The sequence below is a fragment of the Agelaius phoeniceus genome, chromosome 6, assembly GCF_051311805.1.
Source record: "Agelaius phoeniceus isolate bAgePho1 chromosome 6, bAgePho1.hap1, whole genome shotgun sequence".
Taxonomy (NCBI): domain Eukaryota; kingdom Metazoa; phylum Chordata; class Aves; order Passeriformes; family Icteridae; genus Agelaius; species Agelaius phoeniceus.
The window spans coordinates 19344060-19362448 of record NC_135270.1 but is presented as its reverse complement, the minus strand read 5'-3'; the positions used below and the strand labels follow the sequence as shown (position 1 = coordinate 19362448).

The 18389-nt window shown below is 47.2% G+C and overlaps 1 protein-coding gene across 2 annotated transcripts in view; it reads right to left on the bottom strand.

Moving 5' to 3' along the window:
- The window catches only part of HRAS (HRas proto-oncogene, GTPase), a 39975-nt gene extending 21586 nt beyond the window's left edge, over positions 1–18389 (bottom strand). Inside the window, exon 1 of one of the 2 annotated variants that reach the window (XM_054634486.2) lies at positions 18020–18389. The gene's annotated coding sequence lies outside the window, so the exon portion shown is untranslated. The remainder of the gene's footprint in view (positions 1–18019) is intronic. The other variant, XM_054634485.2, reaches the window with a different exon arrangement.

The window sequence follows — 18389 nt, the reverse complement described above, 5'->3', positions numbered from 1 at the left end:
GGCCTCAGGTCCTCACTTGCAAGGGCACAGCAGAGCAGGCAAACACTCCAGTCACACAAACCAGATTGGCTTGATTGAAAGAGGTACAGATAGGAAGCAAACCATGCCCTGAGCTTCAGGGATGATATCTTGCTGTGGAAAAGAGTGTCAGAAAGTCCATGAAGTGAATAGAAAAAGAGATGCAAGGGAGCCTGGACACAATCCCCTAACTGCAAACAGAAAGAACAAAACTAAGTCTTTAGACCAAGAATGTCTTCAGTAGGAGATGTTGGCCAGAGACCAACACCTGCATGCAATTGGTACTACCCTGGCAAGCACCTGGTGACCAGACACAGCTGACACTTGTAACATCCTGTCCTTATCACCAGATTTATCCTGAGAGCACAGAAAGAGACCATGCAAAGCACAACCCAAAACATCTGCAACATGAGCTGTAGGAGTCACAGCTTGGGAAAAGTAAAACAGGGCAATGTGATCCTGCAGGTGCCCTTCTAAGCTGAAGCATCCTTTTGTCAGGCATGACAATGCAGTCTCCATCACAGATCAACCTCTGCATGGTAAAGTCCTCAGGCAAATCCCATGCAGCAGCAGGAAAAGCTCCTGGACATTTGAACAAAAGCAAACCAAACAAAAAAAACCCAGAAAAATCCCCCAAAAAACCAAAGAAAAAACCAAAACAAAAAGAAAACAAACAAACCCCAAAACAAAAACAAACAAACACACAAAGAAAAAAGGGACTTGTGGACTTTGAACTGTATTTTGAACTGTATTGCACTGTAATTCCTATGATATAACTTCATTAGGGAAGTGTAAGCAATGGTTGGGCATCAATTACATCACTGGGAATTCTCCACTGCCCAAAACTTTCTTCTACTCTTTTCAGTGGAAACCATCTCTGGTCCCAGAGCAGGGTCTCATCCTGCCAGATTATCTGAAAAGCAAAAAAAGGAGGCCCCTACACCAATTTTCTCTTTGGAAAATGTCTAGCTCAGGTTATCCCTGCTGTCCACTCCTTAAGCCAATGACTTCCCTAACACCTTGCAGAAATTAGATGCCAAAACTATAAACATCGCTTGTTTTTACACACATGTATATGGCTTCCCATCTTCTTTCCTGGTGTCCAGCCATCTCCCCCCAGCCCCTCAAGATTTTCTGGTGCTGCTGCTCAAGCACAGCTCTGCAACACCAGGGAAGCACACATTGCAAAGACATTCAGAAACACAGCAGCATTCACCGGATTAATTCTTGGAAGTTTATGAGGCTCATACAAACAGTTCTGTATTTGACCTGAAAAAAAAAAAAAACCACAGAAGGCAAACTCAGAACTTCAAAGACAACTTCTCTTGACAGCCCTAAGCCATTATCTGCATGTAATATGGACACAATGCAAGTGTTTATAGCTTCTCAAAGGGAGAGGACAGCCCAAGCCAAGGAGAAAGAACCAGACAAGTGAGTCCCACAACTGAGATCTCACCTTGAAGGTTCACCCTAAGGAAAGGGCAAAAAGTTAAGTCCTTGCACTGATGCCACTAAAGCCAAGACAATCGACACTGGTTGAGGATCTCACTTGGTCTATTTTAATTTTCAACCTTAGCCCATTTGGAGCACTAATCCCTCTCTGCATCTTGAGACAGCAGCAAGGCAGACTGACATTACCTTTGAAAGCACAAATACGCCTTGTTCAGCCAGGGAGGCACACAGAGCGCCTACAGAGCAACTATAAAACTCAGTCATCATAAAGCAGAAGAAGAAAGGAGGTGGCAGAGTTGTTCCTCCTTCCTGGCTGCCATGAGGAATTGCATATGGTGCTGGCACAGAGAACTTGCTCCTGGGATCAGCAGCTGAGTGTTTTCCCAGGACCCTCTGCTAAGAGGCTTTCCCATACCACTGGCTCCTAAGCATACACAGAGGCTCCCTAAAGAGTTTCTGCAACAGGGTGACAAAATAAGTCTGCAGTGTCTGGGTTCATCCAGCCTTGTGTGGGTACAGGCATCTGTTAGACAATGCCTGGGGACCATGGCACAGGAACTCCAGCAGTGAAAATCACACTGACTCACAGTTCTTTGGCTTTGGTTGAACATATAATAAATAAATAAACCAAAATCGGAACCTCCCTTCAGCCCACTGGGAAAAATCCAAGCATCTGCCTTCAATTCCCCAGTGCATAACAATATGACTTTATTATTACAAGTAAAATTATTATATTTTCTATATGCTGTGTGTGTGAAGATCTGTTACATGGCCTACATCACTCTGCAAATCCCTGACTACTGGAGTATTTCATGCTATGACCCTTTGCCATCAGCCCCCAGCATATGAGTCCTGACCTTTTATTCAGCTGGTCATCCGTGCCCTCACAAGCACCAGCAAGGACACAAGAACTGAAGCTCTGATACTTAAGCCATGATCTCTGGAAAGAGGGTTGAAAACTGGACTGAAAAGCTGATGCAACTACCTCCTGGGCTACAGCAAATACCACTGAAAGCAGCTCCAGTCCGGGCTGGGAGGACATAGAGATGGGATGTGCACCAAGAGACCTAAGTTTGCTCATACTGGTGGCTGCACCATCCCTTTTCACACCCTCAGGCTTTTTTTGGTCTGCTACTATAAACACAGACTGTAAGAGCTAAGAAGGCACTGTTCAAGTAGTGGGAGCCTGGTCCTCTGCGTGATCTGAGGTTCCTCTCCAATTCTGCTTGCCCACACCCACAAAATTTGCCCTTTGCTGACCATTCAAGATTGCAAGAGTGTTTGAGTAATGCTAAATGTCACAAGGCTGCTAGGGTTTTATTTCTTTCCCCAGTGGTTTGGAAAAAGCAAGAAATGGACAGGTAATGTGAACTGGCACTGTTAAAGACGATCCAGTCCAATAAGATCATGTGAACTTCCTGGCTCTTGTCATGACCCCATCTGTCTTGTGGGCTTTGAGCTGGATTAAAGAATTGTGCACAAGCTATGAAAATGATCCCCCTGAGGAAACAGTCATTTGGAACAACTACAGAAAATTTTCACTTTTGGACAAGAACCACTTTCAGAGTTCTGGTGGTTTGGGCTTTGGCTTTTTTCCCTTAAGGGAGGAGAGAACCACAACAGTATCTGCAGTAAGAGGCAGTGGATCCATATCTCCTCAGATCCTTGGTATGACAAAATTCTCTTTCTTTAGAAGAATAACTTCAGAGCTTAAATTTGAACTCTGAATTTTACACTCTTGCCAATATTGTGAGATCTCAAACATGATCATGTACCTTCAAAGGAGCCTGGCAGAGACAAGCCACCAGTTAGATTTTGAACAGGGGTGATGTGCTTATAAAGCTCCCTCTTCACTTAAGGGTAGTGGAGCTCGCCATGTGTTGTTTTTCAGGGCTCCTAAGTAACACACAGCAGTCTCTCACTCCTGTACATCATTCACACCTAGCTAGAAATAAATTGCTGCTTGGTTTCTCCCTTAAAATCCTCTTATTTTCACAAAGCAACACCCTGAGGACCATGTGTGTCCCTGCAATGAACCTTCAAGGCCACAGCATGGTGTAGTGGATGCAGTTCCTACAAAGCTTTCATTGTTCCCACACAGGAACTTCAACTGAAAAAATAAAATTAAATTAATTCATCAAGCGTTTGCAAAAAGCTTTTTCTAAAAATGGAAAAATCCCACAGAAAACCACCATCTCAGAGGCCAAACCAGCCAACCTGAAGCACCACTCAAGCAAAAAGACAAGCTGCAGTGTTTTGTAATGTGAGCATATTAACACAAGATAAAAATTCCTATTCCAACTGCAAAGAAAAAATAGATCTCAGAAGACTGAAAGTTTGTCAACTTAGCCTCACAATCCATCCTTAAAAACAGTAGAGCTTGTCTTGCTCTTAATCAATTCCCTCCATCAAAGGCTGATTAGGCTCTAGGATTTACCATTATTGCCTTTCATCTGTAGACTTAAGATTAGGACAGAGAGGTTGAAGACCTGCATTGAAGGAAAATATATTGTAGGTTAATATTTCTTGCCCAAATGGACAGCTTCCATAATGAAACTGTTCCAAGTGGTGGTTGCCATTCCACAGGCTTCATTTTCCCTCACTTCCTCAGTTTTCCTCAAACTCAGGACATACTATGTCAACTCCAACAGGAAATCTGAATTAAGCTAACAGTCAAAACCCCGATCAGATATAAAAGTTTGTGTAGTTGGCCTTTTTTTCCTCCTTTTAAGTGGCCGCATGGTCACAAGACAACACCAGTGTGACTGGCCAAAGTCATTGTGAAACACACAGCCAATGGCCCAGGCTGAGTTTTATAGGGTGACCACTCCTCCACACCACTTTAGGCAAGTGTTTTATTCTATATTCTACAAATCTACACTTTAAGCTAGTGTTTTATTCTTTATTCTACAGCCTCAAAGGGAATTGTTACTTTTGCAGAGCACAAAACAAATGCAAGTTCAGACAGTATTCTGAAAAACACAATGAACATGGATTTCATGAAGTTCATTCAAAGGTTTTCCACTGTACCTAAACATGAAGCGTGCTCTCTAGGTCCAAACTAGATATCTTCTTTTAAACCCATGGAGGCAATTTGCCCTCTAAAGTAGCCACTTTTCATCCAGTAGCTCAGAAGAGAACACACAAGATATCTCCGTGAGCTGTGTGGGTGCCTCACACAGCCATGACAAGCACACTTCACACAGCCCTCTTAAGATAAGGCTGCCATAGCTAAACGAGGCAGAGAAAAGGTATGTACTTGAAGCAGGTTCTTATTCCTTTGACAAAATCCCATGGTGTGAACTTTGCTGCTCTTGCGTGGTCTGCAGCAAGGCAAGGACTCGCCTCTCCCAGCCGCCACCACCAAGTGAGTGTGGGAATGCAGTGGGAAAGAAGGATCCTGCCATTGGGCTGGGCTGGCATCCCCTGCAGGCAGACCAGGCTGGCAGGCTGGGCACCCACAGCACCACGTGTTGTCTGTGCCCAGCTTGCAGCAGCTGCAGCACCAGCGGACAAAAGCTCCCACAACCTCTCCAAAGCTGAATTTGCAGCAACACGTCGCTCCTTAAGGAAAAAACCACAACATGCTCTTTTCAAAGTAGCCAGCTGGTGAAGAACAACAACATGGAGAGAGGAAAAAAAAAAAAACACAAACCGCTTAGCACCACTTCCCTTTCTTTCTCTCACACAGAGTTGAGAAGCTTATATTAATTGCAAAGGATGAGAATCTGAACAAACACCCTCCTTGGGCAACCAGGGCCAACGCCAGCAAAATATTTGCATCTATGGGATGTGCAAGTTGTGTAACCAGCAAAATATCAAGACAGATAAGGCAGGGACCTTTTGTTAGGATCTACAGAAACTTCCAACTCTGTATTTCTGACTTGGGCTAAGACAAGCTACTTAGTTTTCTCTCCCTTGCTCTAGCCTTCACAGGGGAAATACCAGCCAAATTCACATCCAGTCTGAAGCCACTAGACAGTATTTGCAGAGCTGAATCAGAAACCAAAGCAGCCTTTGGTGGACTACCAGAGGGAAATGGGTTTCCTGAGATGGGAGTTCTCTTCCCACCCTAAAAGTAAAATCTTAAGGAAGTTCGTGGTGCAATGGACACAAAACGCAATTTGATGGTATTACACAATTTCCCATGCCCAAGGCTTGATATGGCCTTGTCTACCTAGATTTAATTACATATATATGTTATTAGGGAGTCAGGAAAATAGTTAAAAGGTCATATAGTTACAAAACCTTTGTGAAAGGGATGGACGAATCCTGGTTTCTCCCACCACTTTCAAAGACTTGTATGTGCACCTGTTCAACCAGGAGAGCAAACAGCTGAGTGACACTGCTGCAAACCTTCGAGAGACCTATAAAACATCTCCTGTTGACAAGGCAACCAGCATGCTGTCAGTGGCAAAAATTACAAGTAAAAAGTTCTGTTTTGTCACGGTGCATCCAGCCAGCAGCAGGATGCTGCCAGCAGAAGGCTGGCCCTAAGCACGTACCTAGGAATGCGCAGGAGATGCAGGACCCGATGCTGTGCCAGGTGCCTCCCTGTTGGGACACTCTTCAAACACTGCTGGCTGTTTACTGTACCAAAGGTCAGAGGGAAAGGATAGCAAGGAAAGTATCAGAGAAAAAACATATGGTAACTGCAAGCCCTGATATGCCTTCCTTACTGAATTAAAAATCTCCTGTGAGTTTTCATACTTGCACCCTCCGTTTCCTAGAAGCATGAGATGAAAAGTACAAAAGTTTGTGGTGGACACATGTAGCCAGGAAAGACAGCAGGGAGAGATCAAATGCATTGTGAAGTGAGGAAAACACACCATAAAATGGAAAATTAGGTATTTTTTTGCCTTTTTCTGCAGCACAGTATGTGCGTTTCCCACCTAGGACCAGTCACAAATTTCACCCCAACAGACTTCCCGCTATTGTACAGTTTGAAGTGACTGCAGTGCACACACCAGACAGACTCGCCAGAGCACCATTTAATGGGTGTCTGAAGTGATGGGAATTATAGCATGAGTATCAACAACAAACAAAACTGGGGTATAAAACTGACTCTTCAGGGTTGTAGCACTGAATCATGCTGACGACACAGGCATGAGATGGAGGGTAAAGACTGGCATGGCACCACCCCCTACTGAGCAGGCTTGCAACCAGCTGTTGGCACAGGGACTCAGAGGCTGAGCTCAAGCTCTGTGGGCTCCTGCTGCAGACAGGTTTCTCACTCCCAAAACATCCAGTATACTGCATTTCTGCCACTGGGCTAATTCTTCCCCAGCAAAAGGCATGATGGAACAAGTGCTCCAAATCAAAGGGGAAACTCAGCTAGTCAAGAAATCCTCCCCAGGCTATGAAGCTTTATTCCTTTCAGTTGGCTCAACTTTATTTTTCTAATTCCTTCAAGAACAGCTCCAGGTCTCCTTCAACCTGCTCTCTGCAGACCATGCAGGGGTCTTCAGAGAAACCATAAAGGTTCAGGTCAAACAGGATACAATCTACAGAAACTTGCTCCATCATTCTCAAAGCCACAATATGGCATGTAGCAGTGCTTCAGTGTTAGGAAAATGGCTCTTTTTCCCCTAACAGAAAGAGTTTTACCCAGCAATCCTAGAACACCCAGACGTGCAACCCGTTTTGAGGCACTGGAGGGCTCCTGCTGCTATCACCTGCTGGTTTGCAATCTGAAGTCCCCATGCCATTGTTTCAGCTCTAGATACAGAGGTCTCATGTCTTCCCCCACTCCAACACAATACCTGTTTGGGCACATGCAGGAGGTCAGGAGCCCCTGAGAAGTACCCGAGTTATCCCTGACATGTCAGCAGCTACTTGGCTGCAGTATGAAAGGATGAACAAGGACAAAACTGTTCCATTCATACCTACACTTTCTGCCTTCACTTGATTAAAATATCCCTTGGTCAAGAGCTGGGACATGACCAGAGCTCTGTCCTAGGAGCACTTCTGAGAGGTGTTTAACTCAGTCTTCCAGTTGCTGTCTGGATGGCATCCCTCTCCTCCACTCTTGGCCAGCAAGGAATCAAAGCGAAGGGTAGCTTCTTGACCAAAGGAAGATGAACATCCTTACCAGATCAGGGAGCCAAAGACAGACCACATTCAACAGTCTTGCCTCCTTTGTGTGCCACCCCAGCATGCTCATGCAGCTAGACAAGGAGGGGCTCAACTCACCTACAGCACAGATATGTCCACAGGAGCCCATCACCCAGAGCCTCTCTATCCTCAATGAGCAGAGACAGGCACAGGCTGTCTGATCTGGTATCCACCTGCATTATGATGAGGTGGAAGTGCTCAATTCCACTGCTGCCTGTATAAGGGGACTGAGGGGCTGGGATGTTAGATGCCAACATCTGGACAGGGGAATTGCACCCTGATGTTCCCCATCTTGCACATGACTGGTAAGCTTTTCAGAGAGAGAGTATCTCACCCTGCACCTAACACGAAAGCACTTTAGCCCCTAAGGCCCGAGGGTAACACTACACTTCAAGTGGGAGATGAGAGGCCCAAGCCCTTAAGTGTTTACCATCAAGAAAACTTCACAACACCTTCCCTGTAATGATGTTCCAAGTGGATCCAAATAATTTTGGGGGATGGCTGAAGAGAAGGCAGAGCTGCAGGTCTCAGCCTGCCTCAGTGTTAGCAGGTGAAGAAAGGAGAACATCCCGGGCACCAAACACTTTGTGCTGTGAGAACCCAGAGAGCCTGCAAGGCTCACTTTGTGCCCATCAAGAGATGCAGCATGACAGGCAGGGAAGGATGAACACATGCAGCAGGGCTAGGTCAAGGACAAGGACATGGGAGAGGACTGCCATTTCTTTAGCAAAGAGACTTGGGATTTACAGGCCAGCCTTGAGGACTCTTCTCCTTTTCATGACTTTTGATATACAATCCTTTGGGGCAGGCAACACAGGAGCTTGATGCAGACAACTGCAAAATAATGAGTCCAGGGGAAGGAAGTCAAAGCAGATGGTGCACACTAAATGGAGCTGTCATGCTGCTGGGCTGGCCAGGGGAGAGATGGAGGAGGTATTCTGAGATCTGTGAAGCCATCAGCCCTCATGCTACAGAAAACAACAAAATGAAGCTCAGACAGGGATTGTAGGCAGAATAACTTCCCTGATAATATGATGCATGGGGGATAAGTGCTACAAAGGGCCCTCAAATCAAATGGGGGGAAAAAGCAAGCATGGAAGAGACTGCACAACATTCACCCACAGTGGGACTGAAGGGTTCAGAAGAAAATGAGAAGTTTAATTCAGCTCCCTGAAAGTGTGACTTACTGTTGGCAAAGCTTTTTCTTTTACCCCAGCATTCAGTTGTCACCAAGCTCACAGGCTCCTACCTCAGATTTTAAACATTATCTCTCTGCATTCTAATCCCAACAGTATTTGCTCCCAATGCCCCACGAGAGCAAGCCATGCTGAGAAAGTGTGACTGCTGATTGTCCACCTCTTTGCAGCAGCTGCCAGTCACATCCTAGTTCCACAACACAACCCATTTGATTATTTTGATCTGTTCAGGTGGTAGTGTTCTTTTTCTCCTCCTCCGGGATTTCTTCTGTAATTGCTCTAAGCTGCAAATTGAATAAACTAATTCCAGGCACAGAGACTTTGAAACAAAGGAGATGAACCTGAACTGACCTGAGAGATGCTGCACTGCCCATCAGCCCAGCCACTGCAGTCAATAAGGTTCAACCAACTTCAGTTGAACCTGAACAAGACCTCACAACCCTGTTGCAATGCAATTGCAGGACTTGCCAGAAAAAGCATGTACTTAGTAGCATGCTCTGAGAAAGCCCAGCCCTCTCCTAGGCACTCAGCTTCCCACCTCTTCACAAGGAGCACACTTCAGATAAGCAACTCTATACATCTTTTTTTATTTTAAACTGCACATCTTCCACTAAAACTCAGGAGGGCTTTCCTTCGCCTTCTCAAGAGCACCCTTGTTTTCCCTTTCCAAGGCAATTGCCTTGTTTTTTCTTTAAAACAGTAGAAATTTCAAGCCAGCTTTCACAGCTCAGTTTGCATCCAGGGATTGGTGACTACAAAATCCAACTAGCTGCCCTGGGCCTGTACAAATCCCCAGCCAGGGACCTGTACCTTATGGGCTGTAATCCTCCCCCATTTCATCTCTAAAGCTGGCTAGTACCAGAGGCTCTTCCACAGAGAATCACCACCAAAACCTCCCTTGTTGCCACAGCAAGGACTCAGAAACAACTGCCCTGTTTAGAATATCTGAACAGGCTACAGCCCCATTAGGATCAAAGGAGAAGACAAACCTAAATTCCAGGAATTACACCTCTGCATGGGCGGTTTCATCTCAGCAGCTTCCCTTTGCTCACCTCCTATCCTGAACAGGTTTATCATCCACTCCATGGCTGCTCTGAATTACCCCAGAGGTGTGCATATTTCAGCAACAAATTAAACTGTCACGATACATTCCTTTCCACACTGTTTTTTAAAACACATGAGCCCTGGCTGCCAGAGATTTGTTTTGGAAAGATTAGATTAAGTGCCTCGGAAACTGCTTCGTAACAAAAAGTGAAGAGTTTTTGCTTCTTGAAGAAACACACCTTTTTTTTCACCCCCTAGGAAGTTTGTTTTATTTTTTAACCTCAAAAATTTGGTCAATTAACTATACCTTGTTTTTTAAATCTTTCCACAAAAAGTGCCTCGGTGCAGATGACCAATAGGGAGATTGCTCATTCTGCAATCATCTGCCACCAACACAAATTAAGATCCTAAAGTCCTCTGTTTTTAAAACAATCCCCATCCAGGAGCCTCCAGCATTTCTATTCAATTGACCAAATCTTCTTACTGTTTTACCAGGGGATATCTATCCATTTCTTCGGACACAAGCCCCACTTTCAGCCTGGAAGACTGACATGCAAAGGACTGCCATCCCAGCCCTCCACTCACATCACTTCTAAGACCAGACAGCTAAAATATTAAAATAACAGTCAAGACAGCCTTGGTTAAAGGAAATAAACCCCCACCTTATCAGAGTTCATTGTGATAAGAAAACACTTCTCTCATCAGAAAATCAGCTTAGCAACATGTCAATAGCTGGGTGCTGAATCTTTTGACACTCCTCAGTTACCAAAGGAAATGGGAAGCTGACCTTGCAGTCAAAGTGCCAGACTAGGACAACAATTTCTGTTCTCAGTTCTGCTCTAGGCTCCTCCTGTTAATGTGAGTCTTCATTCCCCAGTTCTCAGCTGTAAAACAAGGGGTTGTAATAATGTGCCTCCTCTCCCTGCCCAGTGGGTGCCCCAGCTATAGGCACTGGTAGATGCTTGGCAATTTTTCATTTTCTAGCAGATATGAGGGGCGGCCAAGCCTGGGCACTTCATAGATTGGAAAAGGGTGGCTGCTTGTGATGTACCCCAGAGAGGAAGAGGAACAGCAGAGGTATAAACTGGTGTCTACTGAACACAGACTAATGTATTCATCCTAGAAGGAATGTGAAGCAGAGGACATCTTGTCCAGCCCCTGATAATCAGGTGCAGTAATTGTGGGGTCAGATGATTATAATTTGCTCATGAATCAGAGATTTCCACCCTCATCCATCTACCTCTCTGCTCTGCCACAGACCTGGTGAGACCCTGCACATGTCCCTGTGCCTATGAGCCACATCAGTACACAGCCTCGTTTCTGTGGAAAAGCAGGGGCTGAAGCACTTTTCCAGGTCTAGATCTGACTCTCTCACATCTCTGTTTTCTACCTCCACCATGGTCATGGTAGTAATTTCTTTCCAGTGGATATGTTTTAAGAATCAGTACCTTGATATTTGGAAATTATAGGGACCACCAGAATAGCTGCAGAGCCATCAGCTGCAACTGAGTAGTGCAGAATGGAGGAGATGCAGCTGTACTCTTAAGAGGAGAGAGAGCAGATCTGACTCTCTTAAATTTCAGTTCAGCCACCACACACCCCAGGAGAACCATGAGGCAGAAAGTGAGGCAGGGATTTGTGTGCACCTCCACATCCATCAGCAGCTACACTGACTGCCAGATGGGAGGTGACACCATCAACCAGCACAGCAATGTCCTCCCCCTGCCTAGCCCCCAGCACTTATCCTCACCCTGCCTCCCACATCAGTGGAGCAAGAAGCCAGCACATGCTTGTCAAAGCAGGTCAGGGAGCAGACCACTCGCCCAGGGCTGCCTGTGTGGAAAGTGGGACAAGCCCTCCAGAAAAAACCGACTGGCCTCTTACAATATCATGCAAATCAGGAAAAGGCCGGGAGATACAAGACTGGGAGAAACCTTGCATGACCAAGGTTATATTGTAAGGTTATGTATTCATCCTCTGCACACAAGGGGGGAAAGCAAGGGCTGTGCATGCACACACCAGGCAGGAGGTACCTCCTGCTTTCACCAGCATTTGCTAGGTTTGCATTCTATGAAGCAGAGTTGTGCTGTTCACAGCAGGAGTCTAGCAGAGTGGGACCAAAAAAGAGCCATTGCATCTACAGACAGAGATCCAAGGGGAGACAATGAAAAAAAATAATAATAAAATTAGCATACACACATGCCAGGATCAATCCCATACAAGAAACAGAGATGTTTTATTTACTTAACATAATCAATTACTGTTTTATCTATTTATCATATCAACTAAAGCCTGGTTTCTCAGGCCCAGCCTTTTCCTGGAGAAGGAATTCCAGTCCCTCACATATCATTAAGCCCCTGACATCCAATGCAAAGCCATTAGCAGGGAAGGAGCATAACTGCTACAATTGCTACAGAAACAGAGGACCTCGTGCCACACCAGGAATACTGCTCTGTCTCGTGAAGTGGCTATCTGGGGTGGGATGGAATCCATCATTTGAAGGCTCCAAATTTATACATTCAAGCTTATTCTATACACATGGTTTGAAGCAGGCTGAATAGAGCTGGATGTAAGCCACAGAATTGCTGAAGATAGCACAGAGTGTCAGAGCGCTCAATGTGATCCTGGAGCAGGCCAACATGGTGGCTGCCTGTTACCCCAAAAATCTGCCGATGAACAGAGCTCACTTCTTTCTCAGCAAGCCTCTAAACAAGATCCCAGCTTGCCTCAGGCACAAGCACTTGCTGGCCAGACTCATTGGAGATTTTTCATTGCTTTGCCCTTCTCAGGGAATGTGGCCCCATGCACTTCCACTTCCAGCCAGGCATGGTTCAGCCCTGACCAGCAGGAGAGCCAGTGCACACTCTGCAAAGCAGCAGACTCCACAATGCCTTTCTCCACTGATCTCCCTGCTTCTCTCTCTGCAGAGCCTCACCCAGGGAGAACAGGGCAGCCTGGAGCGGCCCCCGCTGTGCACACCTGCATCCCTCATTTTACTCCTACTCCTTGGCTTTTTAGATCTTTCTCCTCTTCTCCCAATAAGAGCACGACATCTTCTTCATTTCACAGGCCACAGCTTCTCCTTCACGTCTGCTGTTCTCTCAAGGATGCTAAACAAGCAGAAGACATACAGGCATCTTCCCAGAGACATTGCAGCAATGTCTCTTTTTTGTATTCGTCAAGTTATTGCTCCCACACACACACACACATTTAAACTCAGCTCCACCAGCTCTCAAATTTAACTTGCATACGAGCAGTCTGATCTATAATGTATTTAGCTAAGCAAAAGGAAAAATCCTCTTCAAGTTTGGCCCACAGCACAGCACTATACAAGTACTTGGGCTGCCACTGGCTCTACATTATCAGAGTGCCTCACCCAGGGCATCCTACCCTTCAACAGATAGGCTGGATATTTGCTGGTTATCTGCTAGGTCAGTATCCCTCCTAAAGAAAAGTCCAGTGAAATAAGCAACCAGCTTAGCCAAGGCCAGATGGGGAGTCTCGACTCCCCAGTTCACAACCCTCTGGCTTTAACCACAAAGTCATCTTTCAGCAGAGATTAGCTGTTCCAAGAGCCCACATTGCTGTCAGATGGGCACCACAGGCAGGTCATGCATTAAGACAATAAGCATGAAAATACTATTCTCTCTGTAGGCATTCAGGTCAGTTAGCACCACACAGAGGAAGCTATAAAACCATACCCCACTGGTGAGAAATTGATAACAGGGTTTTGGTTTTACTGAGCTGGTCATTAAACAGTGCTGGTCCCACATTACAGAGAAATAGCTAGAAACACAGAGAATAAACCAGATCATCCTGAAGTATTTACCTCTGGATAGCTGGAATTATAAACCAAACATCACCAGCTTCTGTCTCTCCCTGCAGTAAATAATTAACTGCAAAAGAATATTCCTCTTGGCTCCATCCTCCCCAATCAATTCTGCTTTGCAACAATGTGCTGCCTGGATTGCTCTCTGTATCAGTGCACCCGAGTGTTCCCCAGACCCCCTCGGAAGACAGAGGAGAGGTGGAACTGTTCACTTCGGTACAGCACAGACCTTTCCTTCAGGGTACAAGGGGGCATCGTGGCATAACTCCCAGTACTTCAAGCAGTCAGCTATGACATACACAGCTTAGCTCATGCACTGCTGCAACATCACTGCAACCATCAGCAGAGGCGAATCACGCACTCTGAGCGCTCCCATCACACCCCTCTGGACTGCCTGAGCTTTATTGCCAAGGCAGAGCAAATTTCCTTCCCTGAAAGACAAGGTTTTCTATTCCTTTCATTGTTTTTGAATTATCTTCCCCAGCCCTAGATCTCATCCAGGGGTAAAAAAAAAAACCCAAACCACCAAACAAAGTCTACTTTATAACAGAAACGTCATTTCTTAAGAGACTTTCATTTTTGTATACTAGATCAAAGTTGAATATTGTGACTGCTCAGTCATGCACTATAGCCTGCACAATGACCTGTTCACCTCTTGCCACCTACCCTCATCAACCTGAATTTCATACAGACTCTGCAAGTAATAGGAAAACCAGAAAACATCCAAGCACTCGTTCCTTTTGCTCTACTGAAAGACCACTCCTGGCTGTAAACCTAGTGGGGTGGAAGGATGTTGCCAGGAGGAAAGGAAAACTGCCTGGCAGGAAGGCTGGGTTTGGTCAGACAGCAGATGGAAGCAGGTTGCATACAGATACACAACCAGGGAACAACACAAGGGCTGCCATTTGATCCTGGTTGCTTTCTTAAGATACAAAGTCAAATTCCCTTTTGAAAGAAGCATAAGGAGAACACAAGGAAAAATGACAGCTGGGGAAAACCTCCAGAACTGCAGGAACACCCTTCCTGCAACAGCCAGAAAACATGGGGAGAGGCAGAGAAGCATTACCACCAAGCAAACATCTTCATACTCAGACACAGTCTGGGTTCAGTTTTACATTTTTATGGGTTTAAACACATACCAGATTTACATGAGCTGACTGTGAAGTGCTCAATAAAAAACTCCACCAGGAAGGTAGAGAAAAAGAAGAAAAAAGGCTAATTTAGACTAAAAAACCATGGAAAGAGAGCTTCAAGAAAGAGACAGAAGAAAGAATGGAAGGAAAACCATGACACTAAAGAGATAAATGAAACAGATACCAGGGACAGTTCAGGAAAAGATCAACCATGCAAAAATGGAATGAAAACTGGAAGAGAAAGATAAGTGAACAAGGAACATGCCATGACAGATCAGCTGAATGGCAGTTGGCAAATAGATCATTAATTTCATCTCATCCGTATTTGTCAAATAATTTGTTTGATTAAGACTATTTTGTGGTCTTCAGCCAGGTATAGAGCTGATCAAATATCATGTCATTAATATATTATTAGATTAATACAAGTAAAAGTCAAATACATTCAGCATTTTTATCTGCTGCTCACTAAGTTCTGGTTCTAAGTTTACAGTTCAAAAACGTTGAAATAGAAAGCTGGAGATAAATTACAAATAAAGATTACTTGAAGCACAACCATTTTGCTTTTCCTAGACTGACAAAAATACAGTATACTGTATATCTCATCTTGAGAGACAGAAGAGAATCACCACCCTCCCACAAGGAATCCCTCTCTATAGGCAGTACTTTTTGTCTTGATTTTATTTTGTTGAATGTTTTCCCCAACTTTTCTACTCCGTAAAGATTTTTCACCTCAAGAAAATCAAGGGCAGCCTAATAGAAAGGTAAATTTGGGGTGCACTGGTAGCAGGAGGGAAGGCAGAGGGAGCCATATCCAGCCTGGAAGCAAATGCTTATGTTTGAGCTGAGCTTTTCTCCTCTTAAACGGAAGGCAGGTGAAAGATGAACAAGGATGCCTCAGGATCTGTACTCTCACAGGGAAAAGTCTCCCATTATCAGCAGCCTTTTCCAAACCTCCCTGGGAGAACCAGGGGAAAAAAAAAGGTCACTTGGCCATTTTTCAGCCTGTTTTTATCCCCCTTCCCCAAGACAATAGCAAGGTCCCCTTGAGAATCCTCAGACCATGGGGTGAAAGCCATCAAAGGCAGGGCATCTCCACACACGTGGTGGCCGGGCTGCCAGGGAGCCCTGGGGAGCAGAACCAGGCTCAGGAGGAAACTGTGGCCATGGCTTTCTAGGCTGACATCAGAGGAACACGAGGCTACTCCCACTGCTGTTCTACCTTCACCACTGGCAGCAGCCAAGAATCAAACTCACCACAGGAGAGAACCACAACAAGGGCAACTCCCTGGGGCCGGAAAAGTGTCCCTCAGGTCATAAGTCCTGTTTAAATATCTCAGCAATATCCCAAACTGAGATAATTATTGCTAATTACAAGATCATTTTTATGTAAACATGAAGGGTATTACCACGCATACTTCATCTCTTTTTAATTAAAAGAAGTAAGAGGTTCGCTGAGATAAAAAAAAAGACATGCTGACAGCTCCCACCCAAAAGCAGACTTTTCTGCAGTGATAACACCCATCAGCTTCCAGACCCACCGAGAAGACTGAACAGGGAAATCAATCAGCATCAGCCTCCCCAGTGCTAAAATGAAGCAGTTGGCACATTATTAATCACACAGGAAAGACATTTTATGAGGAGAAGGAAAGGACCAGACACACAGAGGGGTGATACACATGGATTCAGACATGGCTGTCTTAAAAACACTTGGGAAAATCACACAAATCACCAGCTGTAGAATTAAAATACTTCAGAGCCGTGAAGGATAAACATATCAGCAATTCTGACTACAGCAACTCTTCAGCTGAGCACACACCAAACCTCATGTGTTTTCCTCCATTGAAAACCAGTTCCTGCTCCAAGCTGCACATGCTACCCATGCCAACCAGACTGAAGTACATCTTGACACAGCCTCACCAGGAGTTCATACCCCTTCTGCATTTCAAAGACCTACCCAGGAGCAACTTGCATATCACAGGCTACAAGAGATATGACCATCCAACTTAGGACACTGAAATATCAATGGCTTGACTTGCCATGCAATGGCTTAACAAGCCATTCCTGCTGCACAGTCCTGTTTCCAGCTGTCCTAAGCATTTCTCCAGCAGCTCCAGAGTTCGCCAGTCCACTTTGACTTCTCATCATCTCTTTTGTCTCCAGGCTCGCTCCACTGCTTGAGGTAATTTTAAAACACATTTCCACTCAGGACCTGTATGGGCCAAGCGAGCCATCAGATGCACCTTCACTTGGGGTGAAGACGCTGCAGCCCCGGACTCCGCAACACCCTTTGCAGGGCAGCAGGGCGCAGGAAGCCTCGGCACGCCGCAGAGCCCCGGCGGGGAGCGTCCCTAGGACGGAGGGAGGGAGGGAGAGGAGGGAGGTGTCACCAGCTCCGCAGAGCCGCATGCTCGCAAAACGGGGGACCTCGCTCACTTGCTCGCAGCTGCACACAAATACCTGCGCCTCCGCCACCTGCCTGCCCCCTCCGCGCCTCGCTCCGGGCCTGGCACGGCCATGGAGCTGGCCTCTCCCGGGGGGTGTCACAGCCCAGCAGGCACCCGCTTTGGCAAAGAGTGGGGAGTCCGGGGTTCCCCCTTTGAAGCATCACAGGAGCAGTGTGAGGGACGCAAGGGGATGAGGGAAGACGGGTGCAGTGGGCTGCAAACTGGGGGCGCGAAGAAGAGGAGGTGAACACGGCTGCAGCTAAGGGACACGGAAGGGAGCGGGACGGCAAGGGAGGGAAGGAAAAAGGGCTGCAGCTTGGGAGGAGAACAGGAGGAGTGCACAGTGGGTGCAGAAGGAGGGCAGGGGCTGGAGGGCAGAGAGCAGGGAGGGCAAAGGGGGTACAGAGGCTGCGGCTCGGTGCTATCCCACCACCCTCCCACCCCGGCGGCCTGCCGGGGCTCGGGTCGGCAGGCAGCGCCCAGGCAGCAGAGTCATGGCGCGGCCAGGCGAGCAGGTGGGTGGCCGCCACCGCCCCCAGCACCCCGGGCCCCGCCGCCGCCCACCGGGCCGAGGGTCCGGCCCTTTTCACCGCCGCCCTGGGCACGGCGGGGACAGCCCGAGCACGGTGGGGGTACGAACTTGGCGGCGGGGGGGGAACAGCCCCGCTAACAGGTGGCGGCGGCGGCGCTGCCGACCCGTCCCCGCCGAGCCGGTGGGCGCTGCCCCTGCGCGACGGCGCGTCCCACCCACCGCGACCCAGCGCCAGCCCGCTCCCGGCGGTCACTCACCGGCTCGCCCACCCCGCCGGGCGGGATGCGCGTCCTGGAGAGCGGAGCGCGGAAGTTTAAAGCCGGGTAATAGAATTCGCTTTTGCCCTTCCAATGTAGGAAAAACCAAACTAGACGAGGCGCCCCCCAGGCGGGCGAAACCCCGCTCCGCTCCTCCCCGCCGGGGGCTTCAGCCGCGCGTCGGCCCGGCGGCGAGGGGAAGTTTCCACCGCGGTGGTGGAGGCGCCCCCGGCGTGCCGCGCCCGCCCCGCATTGGCACGGGGCGCCGGGGCGCTGTGCCGCCGCCGCGCCCGGACAATGTGCGTGCGGGGAGAGCGGGAGCGGAGCGGGAGCGCGCCCCGCCGGCGGCCGCGGCACACGCCCAGCCCGC